The sequence below is a fragment of the Aptenodytes forsteri genome, unplaced genomic scaffold (assembly GCF_000699145.1).
Source record: "Aptenodytes forsteri isolate BGI_AS27 unplaced genomic scaffold, ASM69914v1 Scaffold193, whole genome shotgun sequence".
Lineage (NCBI taxonomy): Eukaryota > Metazoa > Chordata > Aves > Sphenisciformes > Spheniscidae > Aptenodytes > Aptenodytes forsteri.
Window position 1 is genome coordinate 6,405,869 of NW_008795405.1, and position 12,287 is coordinate 6,418,155.

Consider the following 12,287-nt stretch of genomic DNA (forward strand, 5'->3'; position numbering starts at 1 on the left):
GTAATCCTTACTATTTCTATAATGCCAGGGAAGAGAGGGACCATCTTTTGCAGGCATCTGTCTCTCTTCACTGACTGTAGGGGGAAGATAGACAGCTACCTGAAGTTAGATTAGCTGAGGTTGTACTAGATTCTTAACTACCACAGAAACCATTCCAACTCTAAATCTCTTTGCCATGATTTTCTTTTTGAGCTGTCTTCTTCTAACTCCTCAGCCTGTTTACTCAGAATGGAAGCATGGGTAGTCTCTTCACATATATCTGTGCACTGCTAACAGAATGGGATCTAACTTTTGCGAGCGCCCCTGGCACTTCAGGAAAACAAACAACATTGGTAGGCGTGGATGAAAAACCCTTGACCCTGCAGTCACCGCTTGGTCACAGGGTATTTCTGCTGCTGGCTGTTTTTGAAATTCTGGGGCAATGGTTCACTGTTGACTCAAAGGAAGTAGTGAGACCTACAGAATGACTAACACCTGGTGTTTTGCTTGGGAACCTGCCATGTAAGCATTCAAGCACAGGCCGAACCTCATCCCGATTAGCTCCTCTGGGACGGTACTTTAGTGACGCCATAGGCAAAAACAATACCTTTGCCAGCTACAGCTTGAACATGTGTACTGCTAGGTAAGACTTCCAATGCTGAAAACAAAGAGCTCTATTGCTTGACCCAAAGTAGACTCTGTGATAGTGGATCTGTCAGAGTGCAGCCAGTCATTAGAAAACAATCTAGTTGTATGCAGACAGAGTAATCGTTCTGGATAGGGTTTCAAACAAGTCTAAGGAAGTGAGTCACTCAGCTCCCTTGAAAAGTGAATGGAAGCTGGAGACCTGTTTCCTGAGACACCTTTGAAATCCTAGCTTATGTTACAGTATGGCTACTATCCAACCTTAACCTGGGACATTGAAAGGGGTTTCTCTCTCTTTTTTCTTTCCTTTTTTATGCCAAATTAAAAGTATGAGGGCCTAAAGTGCATTTACACCAAAGCAACTTTCCACTGACTTAGCCATATAAAGAGGCCTTGTAGTAGCTATAAATATGATTTATACTCACTTTAAGACTCCTTTCCACCACCTGAGTGGTGTGAAGCAACCTTTGTGGAAATCAGATTCAGGTCTACAATTTCCAGAAAGCAGTTGTTGTTTTCTGTTGGTTGTGTTGCTCAGACCTGCTGCTGCAGAAGCAGAAACTGTTCTGTTCCAGGCACCAAGGTTGCCTCACTACCCAAACAAACTGTTCAGTCTCTCTGCATCTTCCCATTCTCTACTCTACCTGGGAACATTATGTCACTATGCAGGAAGACCTTTTCAGTCTTTGAGAGAGCTCTTTTGATTCTGATTAATAGAAAGACAGATAGAAAAGAGAGAAGGTACTAGAAGAAGTACTTGGGTACTCTTTCTCAAGAAGTCATAGAAATTATAGGAAAGTATAACTCAGCTAACAGTTTCTTAATTTTCTTAATACAGAATTTAAAAGTGGGAGTAGACCTCTTTAGGAAAATATCCTTAATTCCCATATAGTAATTTTTTTTAGGAATGCAGAGTGTTTTAGGAAGCATAATAGGTCCAATTTGGATATGTTACCTCTTCTGAAAGAATACCATCTGGGTTAAGGGAGCAAAGTGAGGTTTTCGTTTTGTTTTTAAAGGGAAATTACTTTTCGTTATGACTCATCAGAACAAGTTAATTTTCCTATTATCATGTTTTACCTTTAAGCAATAATTTTATTTTAAAATCCATAATAATACATCTGGGTTGCATTCTGGAAATGAAGCTGATCTGAAAATATGACCTGAGGCATTTGAACAACAAAAAAAACCCTTTCCCTTGTATTTGAAAGTAATGAACATCAATGCACTGCTTTGACCTGCAGTGGTATTGTAGAGCACCTATAAGCAATTTCAATAACATTACCTAATTAATTTTCCTGAATTTCCAAAATGTAGGTAGAGAGTTATTTATTTAACTTCTTTTACATTTGAATGACAATGAGAAACAGCTTGAACAACTTTCCCAAAATGTTGCAAAACATCATTTGCAGAGGCAGACTTAAAAAAAATCTTTTCTCAGGTTCTAATATAATCACAAGTTCCTCTTGTCACTCTTACAATTATGAAAGAATATCTCCTTTCAATTTACCTTCTTTCATGCAAAAAAGTAAGCTCTGCACCCTCCTCATGTCTCTGCACTATGCAGCTCTTGAAAGTTCTGTGAAGATTGCTGTATGTCCCCAAAGTTTAGAAAAGATCTCAGACTGTCATGAGGATGCTTGACCTTTGCCAGTAAGCCAGGTACTCAATGCATCACCTCACTGCCTTCCAGACATGCATATAAAAGAGTGTGACTTTATATTTCCTTTTTCCAATTACTCACAAACTAATTTAAGCTGTGTTTTGCGAGCACTTTTTTATTTTCCCAATTGACAAGTGTATTAGCTAAGACCGTCAGCCTAGCTGCCAGTTCCCCAAAGCAAACTCAGCACACTGTGACCTCATGCACGCAGCATGCAGGACTGACTATGAGCAGGGGGCTCCTAGGAAATAGATGTGAAGCCTGGGCCCTGTCTCAGCTGCCTTGGTAAGCATGTTTTATGATAAACTTTATCTCATTAGGAGAGGGAAGGGGGAAATCTTGGTCAAAGTCCAACTCTAGAGCTTATGTTGAGACTGAACTTTTCTGCTCTCCAAGTCTGCCATATCAAATTAGGGAGAATAAAGCCGGCTGCTTGCCTGATTATTTATAACATCACAGGAAACTTGGAATGACTTATTAAGGATGGAAATAGTTCTCTTTCCTCAGAAATGGATCTTGCTTTGCCAAGATACACAGTGACTGACTGTGTGTAAGAGTGGTGCACAAATACCTTCCACATTGAAGGTTATCAAAATATACCTGGCCTCATTTATCAGCACTTAAATGATATGCATGTACTCACACTGCAATACCTAAAAAAAGAGCTTCAGAGAGCCCTGCTCAATGTTTTGAGGGGCAGAAACAGATCTGGAAATGCAAAAACAAAAATAAAATTAAAACACAGGTCAGCTTGCTTGTTGTATCTTTAACAGTGTCAATGAGCCTTTAGCATGGACCTTGGCAAACATTTTAGTACAAGTTAATACCCACTGACCACATAGGATTTTCATTAAAAATAAAGCAGTTAAGTATGTCCCCTTGAGCATTGCAAGAATAGATCTTGGAAAAGCAGGCCAGCTTTGGGAGGGAGAAAGTGTAGTCTGATGGCTGTAGCAGGAAATTTCATGTTGGATTTAATTTCTAACTCACTCAGTGACCACAAGGCTATTTATCCCACCTCTCTGTTCCAGCACCCTTAGCGCGAGGCTAAGAAAACTGACCTATAGGTGCTGTGAATCAATCTTTATCAAGGGTTTTGATTCAGAAAAGTTGAATATCTCATTTCTGAAGAGGACTTAAAATGGAAAAATAGCACACAGTATTTGAAAGGGAGTTGTGTAGGATGAGTGGGGTGGACTAGAACCTGTGTCTTCATAGCCCAGTAATTCTGGCTGCGGTAATTATCTGACAGGTAATTCACAAGGAAAACCTGGGAGACAAAGATGGAGGAATCTAAATTTCATGGATGAAATGAAATTCAGTCACCCCTTTCCAAAAATTTCCCAATACTGCAACTGCCTGCATTTCAAAAACAGTATTCCAAAGAGCACAGATTTGGACCTCCACGTGACTTTGATTGTCCACATTAGACTGTAATACCAGTTGCAACCTGATTGCAAGCCTGTAGGATTATAAGAAAGTGAGAGAAAGCAGACGCTGACTTGAATATCAGGAAAATTATATTAATTAAGGATTTCAATTTATCTTATTACATGTAACTGCTCTTTTCTGAACTGTCTGTACAAATAAATTGACTATTGTTGGTTTGTCTTGTCACTGCATGCCTTGCTTCATTTGCAGGTAACTTTGTGAAACAGAAATCTTGCTCAGAGATGTCAAGTTCATTGTCATCTTTGTGAATAAAATGAACAAAACAAAGTATCTGTGCTGCTTTGACTTTGCTGTTCCTGCTGAAGCTGGTACAGGCAGGGAGAGCTCACAGAGTTTAGAGTAGAAGAGGACTGATCCTCTATTTTTATGTTTCATCTGCTAAATAGAACTTTTTCTAGGGTTACCAATGTCCTTTAATTTCTGGCACTGACCGGGAGTTCTTTGGAATAACTGTGGGAATTCAGTTTCTTCAGTTTTCAAGTTATTTGGTGCCCATTTAACAACACTGGGATCTAACTTCCTTCATTTAGATATTCAGAAGAGAAAGGCACTGGACACTCACAGATCCATGAGGCAAGGTTCAATAGTCTATAGTTTGAACTTTCAAAAATCTGGTTAACGGCCCAAACCAGAAAAAAAAGAGTACTGGAGGACTGCTCACTGGTTTAGTGCTTCAAAATTAGATGCAAGTCTGAGAAGTGGAATTCATGGTGCAGCATGGGACATTTAAACTTTCCAGTACAGCCCTCAAACATGATTCATATCAGCCAATATGTTTGGATGGTGGATGTCTAAGTTACACATTTGAAAATGCCAAAGAGAGGGAAGCATCTAAAATTTTGTCTTTCTCCTGAATTTAGGCACTTATCCATAGTCCAAATTAGGTTATGTGGAACTAAGGTTTGCAACTAAAACGCTTCGCCTGCACTTCTCTATGTAAGTCATATGAAGTGTCAGCAAAGACAACTGTCTCCTGCTTCTCTTTCAGAAGATAGCCAGCGACAAGGGGGAGGAGGAGGAGGAGGTGATATTACTAAACACATTTTGCATAACAGTCTTGCTATGAAAGTACTTGCCGCCTTCGCCTGACCTATTTTCAAATGAAAGTGCCTGTGGGAGCTATGCAATGTGCTGAAGTTGATGCTGTCATTATGCATGAAGTGAGCTCAGAGCACACTTACTGAACTGGGTGTGGACTGGGCACTGGGTGGACTTAGCGCCAGGACACACTGTTTTGCGTCCCAGATGGACTGGGTGGGGAGGATGTGCATTTAGATATTTCATTCAGCTGAGAGGATGACATATTTGGATGTGTGCAGTGACACAGTAAGTTAGAAAACTCAGATGCCTATGGATTCTCAGACATGTAAGTGGGTACATGGTGTTTTTTAGATCACCTTTCTGGAAATAAGTGTTTAAATTACACTATAATTGTATGGTAGGTGCCTAAGTGCCCTTTTGGATCTCACCTTGGATTGTTTTGGACATCGCCTCTGCATAAGAATTTTCGTAATTTTACTTTTTGAGCTTCTAACTAGCATTCAGGTGTAACAGAGAAGCAATAAAAACCTGATCTGAGAAAATTATTTTTACTCTGTGTTCTGGAAGCTGATAAAAATTTTAAATAAGCATATATTTTACCAAATACAGAAAAGTTAAGGGAAAAACACCATACTTTTTCTAGACCTTGAGCTCTAACAGTTGTGCCTCTTTAATTTTGAGAAGTTTCTGTACATCTTACTTCTGGGATTTTTTTTTTTTTTTTGTTTATGGTTTGTTGGTTTGTTGTTTGATTTTCTTTCAGATGCTGTACATCATTCTTTTAGTGGGTGACACTGTCTAAGCAGGTAAATGGCAGAATTGTATTGTTCTGAGGTATACCATGAAAACATATTGACAAAAAGGAAGCCTGTAAGAAAGAAAACAGTGTATGGAAAAATGTAGAAATATTTCTGGCTTTCCCCAGGGCTTACGAGTGGTCTTACATAAGCCAGAGACTCTTATGAATATCTTTATAATTTTTATAAAGGATATAAGCACAAAAGGTAAATCCTTAAATGTTAACAAGATGGATACCTGGGTAGTAAAAAAGAGGCAGACATACCTATAAACCTCTTTCCCAGGAAAAGGAATTACTAATTCTCTCCACTGCCAGGTTTCCTCGGGGTAATTGCTTCTGAATAAAGCTGAACATTATTCAACACATAAAGTCTCAGTCCATTTTTTATTTTTTATTTTTTTTCTGATTTTCCTTTGTCTACTTTTGAAGACTAAGCTGAAGACATGCAATGTCATTAAGTGCAATTAGAGTACCTTGAATTGTTCATCATGTGGAACTCTCACGTGTTCAGATCTCAAAAGACCTCAATGCTCTCAGCTGATCCCTTGGCTCATAGGGATGGTGTCCAGCAGACACAATACAGCAGATGCTGAGACAAATAAGGGCGAGAATATGTGATTGCAAGTAATTGAGTTATCCCAGTTTAATAAGTTCCCACAAGCAGTAATCACTTGTGATTTTCTGCCTCCATCATAAGGGAGCTGCATACTAAGTATGCAGAAGCATGAAGATTATGAAAGGTTGCTGACTAGCAGCTCTGTCCTTCTTGTTCATTGTTTTTAATAAGACATGACACATCATAAGGACAAGGATCAACCTTGACCCTTTTTAAGGTGTGGTTCTTCCTTGCACCTCTGTTGATGTCTGGTCAAATTTGTGGTTTATGGGCAATAATCTGTTAATCTACAGAGATGGATGGGATAGATGGACTCCTGATAAAACAAGAACTTATTTAAACTTCCTCAAACTTGAAGTGAAGCCAATTCCAAATTTTCCTGGAGTTTTTAAGACAGTGTTTAACTGTTAAGAAATTATATATAGTAAGAGTTTCATATGCATATGTATAAATACATATTCATATTCACTTTTAGTTTTGCATTTTTGAATTCCAACTGGCCTTTCTCTTGGTATATCTTATCCAAACGGAAGAAGGAAGTTTCAAAAAGTTTTCAGAAATGTCTGCTGTCACTGCATTTCCTAATCAACTCCATTGTGATCTTCTGGGTCTCTGGAGTACTGCTTGGGTCACAGGGGGGCATTCCTCACAGCGCACTGCTCTTTCTGCACAGATTATCAGTGGTCTTTATATTGACTCTGGTTTAGAGATCTTTTTAGATATCCAGCAGATTAGAAGATGTGAGTGAACTAATTTTTGTTTTTCTTTTGTACTACGTATTATCCATTTCTGTAGCCTGAAACTAGAAGTCGGTAGCTAAGCTGAGGAAAAGCTGAGGAAAGCTGAAGGAAGCAGTATAAAGTTTGATGTTAATGAATACAGTGAGGAATTTATCTATCCTCTTGTTCTTATATTTCTTCAAAAAAATAATAGACATTATTTTCTATCCACAAAATATTCATTGCCAATAAAAATATACCTTTAAAATAATATATTTAATCACTCTCACCACATTTTTTCCACCTTCTGTTGCAGTCATCACTCTTAGGCTACTTCTAGAGAGAGCCAAAGTGAAGATAAACAGGAAGAGCTGGAGATCTGTTGATGCTGTATGATGACACATTCACACTTATATGTGTCACAGAACTTCTTTCTTACTGTGACATTTTTCTTAATAAAGGCAATGGTTTTGTTGGGAACTGTGTGCATGCTTTTACCAGGGCTAAATTTGTTTCTAATTATCTGGCACAATTGCCATAGCAGAGCATGCTGTGTATGCCAGCACTACACAGATAGGGAGTTTGTGAGACGAGACATATTCTGGATGTAGAATGTGAAAAGCAGCTGAGGATTTCACCACGAGGCAGGGGTGTGAAAACTTTACTTACAAGTTGTTTTTTCCCACTGTGTCCTCCCTGCAGCTGATGGAGTAATAGAGTTGTAATGGTTTGCTTACAGGCAGTCAATTAGGCACCTACAGTTACTCCACAGGGTGTTGATTTTACATGAGTGGCTTATTCATAAATAAAAAGAATTACTGCAAATTTTGCTGTAATGTTCTCCATTCCTAAACATCACTACATTATTTATTCCAAATCTTGTCACACTCACACGCAAGGTCTTTGTTTCTTTTTCTGCCCTCTTTACTACCAGGGGAGATTGACATAGACTGATTTGTGATATCTCATTCTCTAGCACACAACACATTTTTTTCCTGCCTTAGAGGTACTAGAATTCACATGTTAAAGGGTTAGTTTTGAATGGAGGAACTTAAAGGAAGACCCTGAATCTGAAAGAATTAGTAATGCTGAACTGGTATTATTAATGCTGAATCGGTGTTATGAATCCTGAAGCTGGTATTGCACTGTATGGTTTTGAAGGGATGGTGCCACTGGAGATAATTTTAAAGAGAGATCAATCTGAGCTTCTGACAGTTCATGAAAACTGAAAGTCAAATACTATGTCACACCTTTTGCATATGTACAAGGAATGAAATGTACAATGCATATGTACAAATTATTCCAAAACAAGGAATGACAGTCAGTATCCTTACTTTTCCCGAGCAGTTGAACTGAATTTATTTAGTTAGATGTAGTGAGAAAGAAGATACATGACTTATGCTGGAAACACAATTTTAACTGTTTTCTGGTCTACGTACATGTAGATACATACGTGTATGTATAGGCAAAGAGATAGCAGTATAGAGATAAAGAATAGATAAAATATGTACAATATTTTAATTATTAAAATATGAAATAACTAAGAATCATAGGTAAAATCAGGACTGCTCCATAAATCATTCCTTAACTCCTCTGAAGCCCTTCTGTCTTTGTTTGACTGCTATTTTCTCCTGCTCCTCTAAGAACCTCTCCACAGCACAAACATTAATACCCCCCCCCCCAAGTTTATACATTCCTGTCATTGTACTGTCTTATCAACACTTTTCCCTCTTCTTCCCACCCCCATGTCCTTCCCCTCCTTTCTCTCATCCTTCTCCCACTGTGGACTTTAAGTGGAATGTGGGTGGGATTGAGTTTAAGTGGCAGCAGACAGACAGCAGGAAAAGCCTGTATATACAAATGTGTCCCAGGTGTCCTGACATGTCCTTGCCCTGCAAATGGTCACACTTGTTGTTGACAGAATGATGAACTTCAGCCCAGAATCAGTGCCCATAATAAGACAATGATGTCACTGGCTCAGTCCCACTACAGACTATTGTGGAAGAGGGAACGCAGCTATGATGTGAATACAAAAAACTGTTAGAAGTATTTCGTAGGAAGATCTTTTCACGTAAGAGATATTTTCTCTGTCTTTTCTCCCTCTTTTTCAATATTTCATATAGCTTCTTTGTACTGTTGATTTTTTTATAAACAATGTCATTCACTTCTATAGCACTAGATAAATGAATATGTTTAAATACAATGCATCTGTTAATAGCATTTGGGGGATCTTTTTAAGGAGTAATAAGTATCTCCAGGTCATAAAAGATTAAATATCTGGCCAGAAAACTTTGGATGTTGACATTTGGTTGTTGACACGTCTATCATTATTACACCTGTGTTTGCCAGGTTTCATAAAATACTGCCAGTCTCTGCACACTCGCCCTGCAGTCAGCTCTCCCTCCAAGAAGTGGGATTTTATAGCATCCAGTACACAGCAAGGAATACATATGAGAACTTTCATAGACAGATATATATATATGTTTATACACACACACACACACACACACACTATATAAATATATTTCACTCATTTGTTCATGCAAAAAGAAAAATGACTACACAAAAGGAACAATATAGAAAATATACTTCCTAGACTGGTTTGCACTTTGGGGTACATTATTTAATGAATCTATTTCTTTCAGAATGGAACGTATCTACAGAGGTATAGCGGTTATTTAGCTTGAACATTATTTCATATAGTAATTTTTTTTTAGAGTGATAGCCACTCATTAACTGATTTCCTATGGATGCTGCAACAGGGGAGTTCAGAAAGAGACATGAAGGGGAAAAGGCTGATAGTGCCGTACTCTAGTCCAGAAAGACTGTGTTGGATGTAGGAGTTAATGTGCTACACATTATTAATGGTCTCCAGGGTGCTTTTGTCTAAGTAAGCTCAAAGCAGGAGCTGCATTTCATAGCTACTGTACAGGATACATAACACATACCTCTAATGCACACCTATGATATAGTGGCTTGGATTAAATCCCCACAACATGGCTGTCTGGAATTGTGGGATTGCATTTCCACAGACTACCTGCCAAGAATATTCTCATTTTGTTACAAACATACTTTAAGGCTTTGATTCCTAAGATAGGTCAGCGCTCCTCCAGTCCCTGTGGAGCGCTGCCAGTCACGTGGCCACCTGATTCAGGCCAGCTTAGATAAAGATGGAATTGCTGCGGCACTTCAAGCCTTTTCCAGGGAGAGACTTGCTGTGTGTACTGGTAGCTTAGGAGTGGCATTTAAATAAGTGCAGATGTAGCTAGAACCTGGCAGAGTAAACAGTACTAACAGAAAGAGGGAGCTGTATGGAAAAATAAAGTGAGTCACTAATCTACAGTAGATTAGTGGTAGGGAGATTGTCTGAGCACAACTCTAAATGCAGTCACTTAAAGCTCTGAGTCTCTCAGCTGTCGGAGTGATGGGTTTAGAGCTGCTATATGAAGAACTTACATCTTGAAGGTCACCTTCATCTTAAAGGTGAAGAAGATGGTGATTGGGACATGCTGGAAGTATCTATGTCCCAGAAGAAATAAAAAAAACCCACCTTTTTTGCTTCCTGACAGTGTATACTCTTTAAATTCATAACCCATGTAGCTTTAATATGTAACAATTTTCTTCTACAGCTTCATTACTCTGTACTTGAAGATGATTCCCCATCTCAATGGCCTTCTGGGCAACCCAGTCCAGCTTGCACAATCCACAAGAACACATCCAGCTGCATTAAAGGGCTAAAGTCCTTCCAGTGCGTTTGAAATTATCTGCCAGAACTATCTCAGTGTATAAAACTGAGGTTATGATCAACTTTGTTAACTGTTTTGAAAAAAGTTTCCATTTTCTACAGAATAAATTTTAGCCACTTTTAATAAGAACCTTTAGAGTCAAATTATGATATTCAAAATCCCAAATGGTTTTAGCAGAAAACAGCAATGCCAGCTAAAATTCCTTGATTTGGATGAGAGGATGGAACAAGCTTTACCCAAAGTGTTTAGATTTTAAGTTTTTAACTGAACTGGAAAACATATGTGGAAAGTACCACCTATACCACCTCTGCCTCCCAGAGATTTTCTATATTGTCATCCACTAAAGAAACTATAAGGTAACATACTCCTGATCTCAATGGACAACTCTGAATCCAAACTTTTTCCACGCTCTTAGGATTTTCTGTTCAGTACATAAAAGAAGTAGCTGGACAGCTGTGAGTTTTAGGTGCAGACACTCACTTACTCCATCTTCCCGTAAACTATTTTCCAGTCTATTGTGTTCTGATATAGGAAATCAAAACAGATATCCTTTCTGGACAAAAGCCCAACCAGAACCAGGTTGGCTGACATAATTCATGTTTCCAATGTACACTAAGTCTGTTACACACCAGTTTCACTAACAACTTGGCATGCATTCAGTGGTGGTATCATTTCAAGGGACAGAGAGCCATAGGAAAGTTTTTGTGCTAGATTCTGTCTCCTGAAACTGCTTTGCTTAAGGGATCAGTGCACAGGCTTCCTGGAGTTTCCTTTAATTGTTTGTGGAGAGCAGTGTTGCAGCTACTGAACAGATCAGGCCTCACCGTGACACAGATAACTTTAGTGGGGTTTGATTTATTTTGATGTTTTATTTTATAATTTATATGTATAGCCCACCCATTGTATTTAACTCTGCTGTGACTAGGCTGTGGGTAGTGACTGTTCCTAGACCAAATATGACTGTCACCATGGACTACTACCAATCAAAGCTCTTTTTGGCAGTTCAGTTAGTAGCAGTGGGTACTTCTGAAACTATGTGATTGCCGACACAATAGCTGCACTGCAGTCACAGGTGAACTCAGTTTTGTGTGTAGTTTGGAGATAAATTTATCGAGCTGTCTACATTGTAATCTAAATGTGCAATATTAATGTCAGCTAGAATAGGTGGGACTGATGTTTAGAAAGAGGTATCATCTTTGGAGAAGCCTAATTTACATAGTCAATATGCCATCAGAAAGTCTAGAAGACAGCATAACAAGAGATGCTACTGCTGTATCCTTCTTCAAGGAGTTCGAAAACTGCTTGCAACAGCTAAGTCATACTAAGCAATACAGTGAAGAGAGCCAGGAATTCTTTCCTCCTTTCTTTTTGCTTAATCCCACTGTTGGAGCAAGAGTCCTTCAGGCCTCGTGCACAGGGGCCAAAATTAATGCTAAATAGCAGTGTAGAAGCAAAAAAAACGGAGGAGGATTCTGATTTAGCCAGACATGTGGCTAAATGCTACTGAGTGCACCCTCAGTAAGTTTGCAGATGACACCAAGTTGGGCGGGAGTGTTGATCTGCTCGAGGGTAGGAAGGCTCTGCAGAGGGACCTGGACAGGCTGGATCAATGGGCTGAGGCCAACTG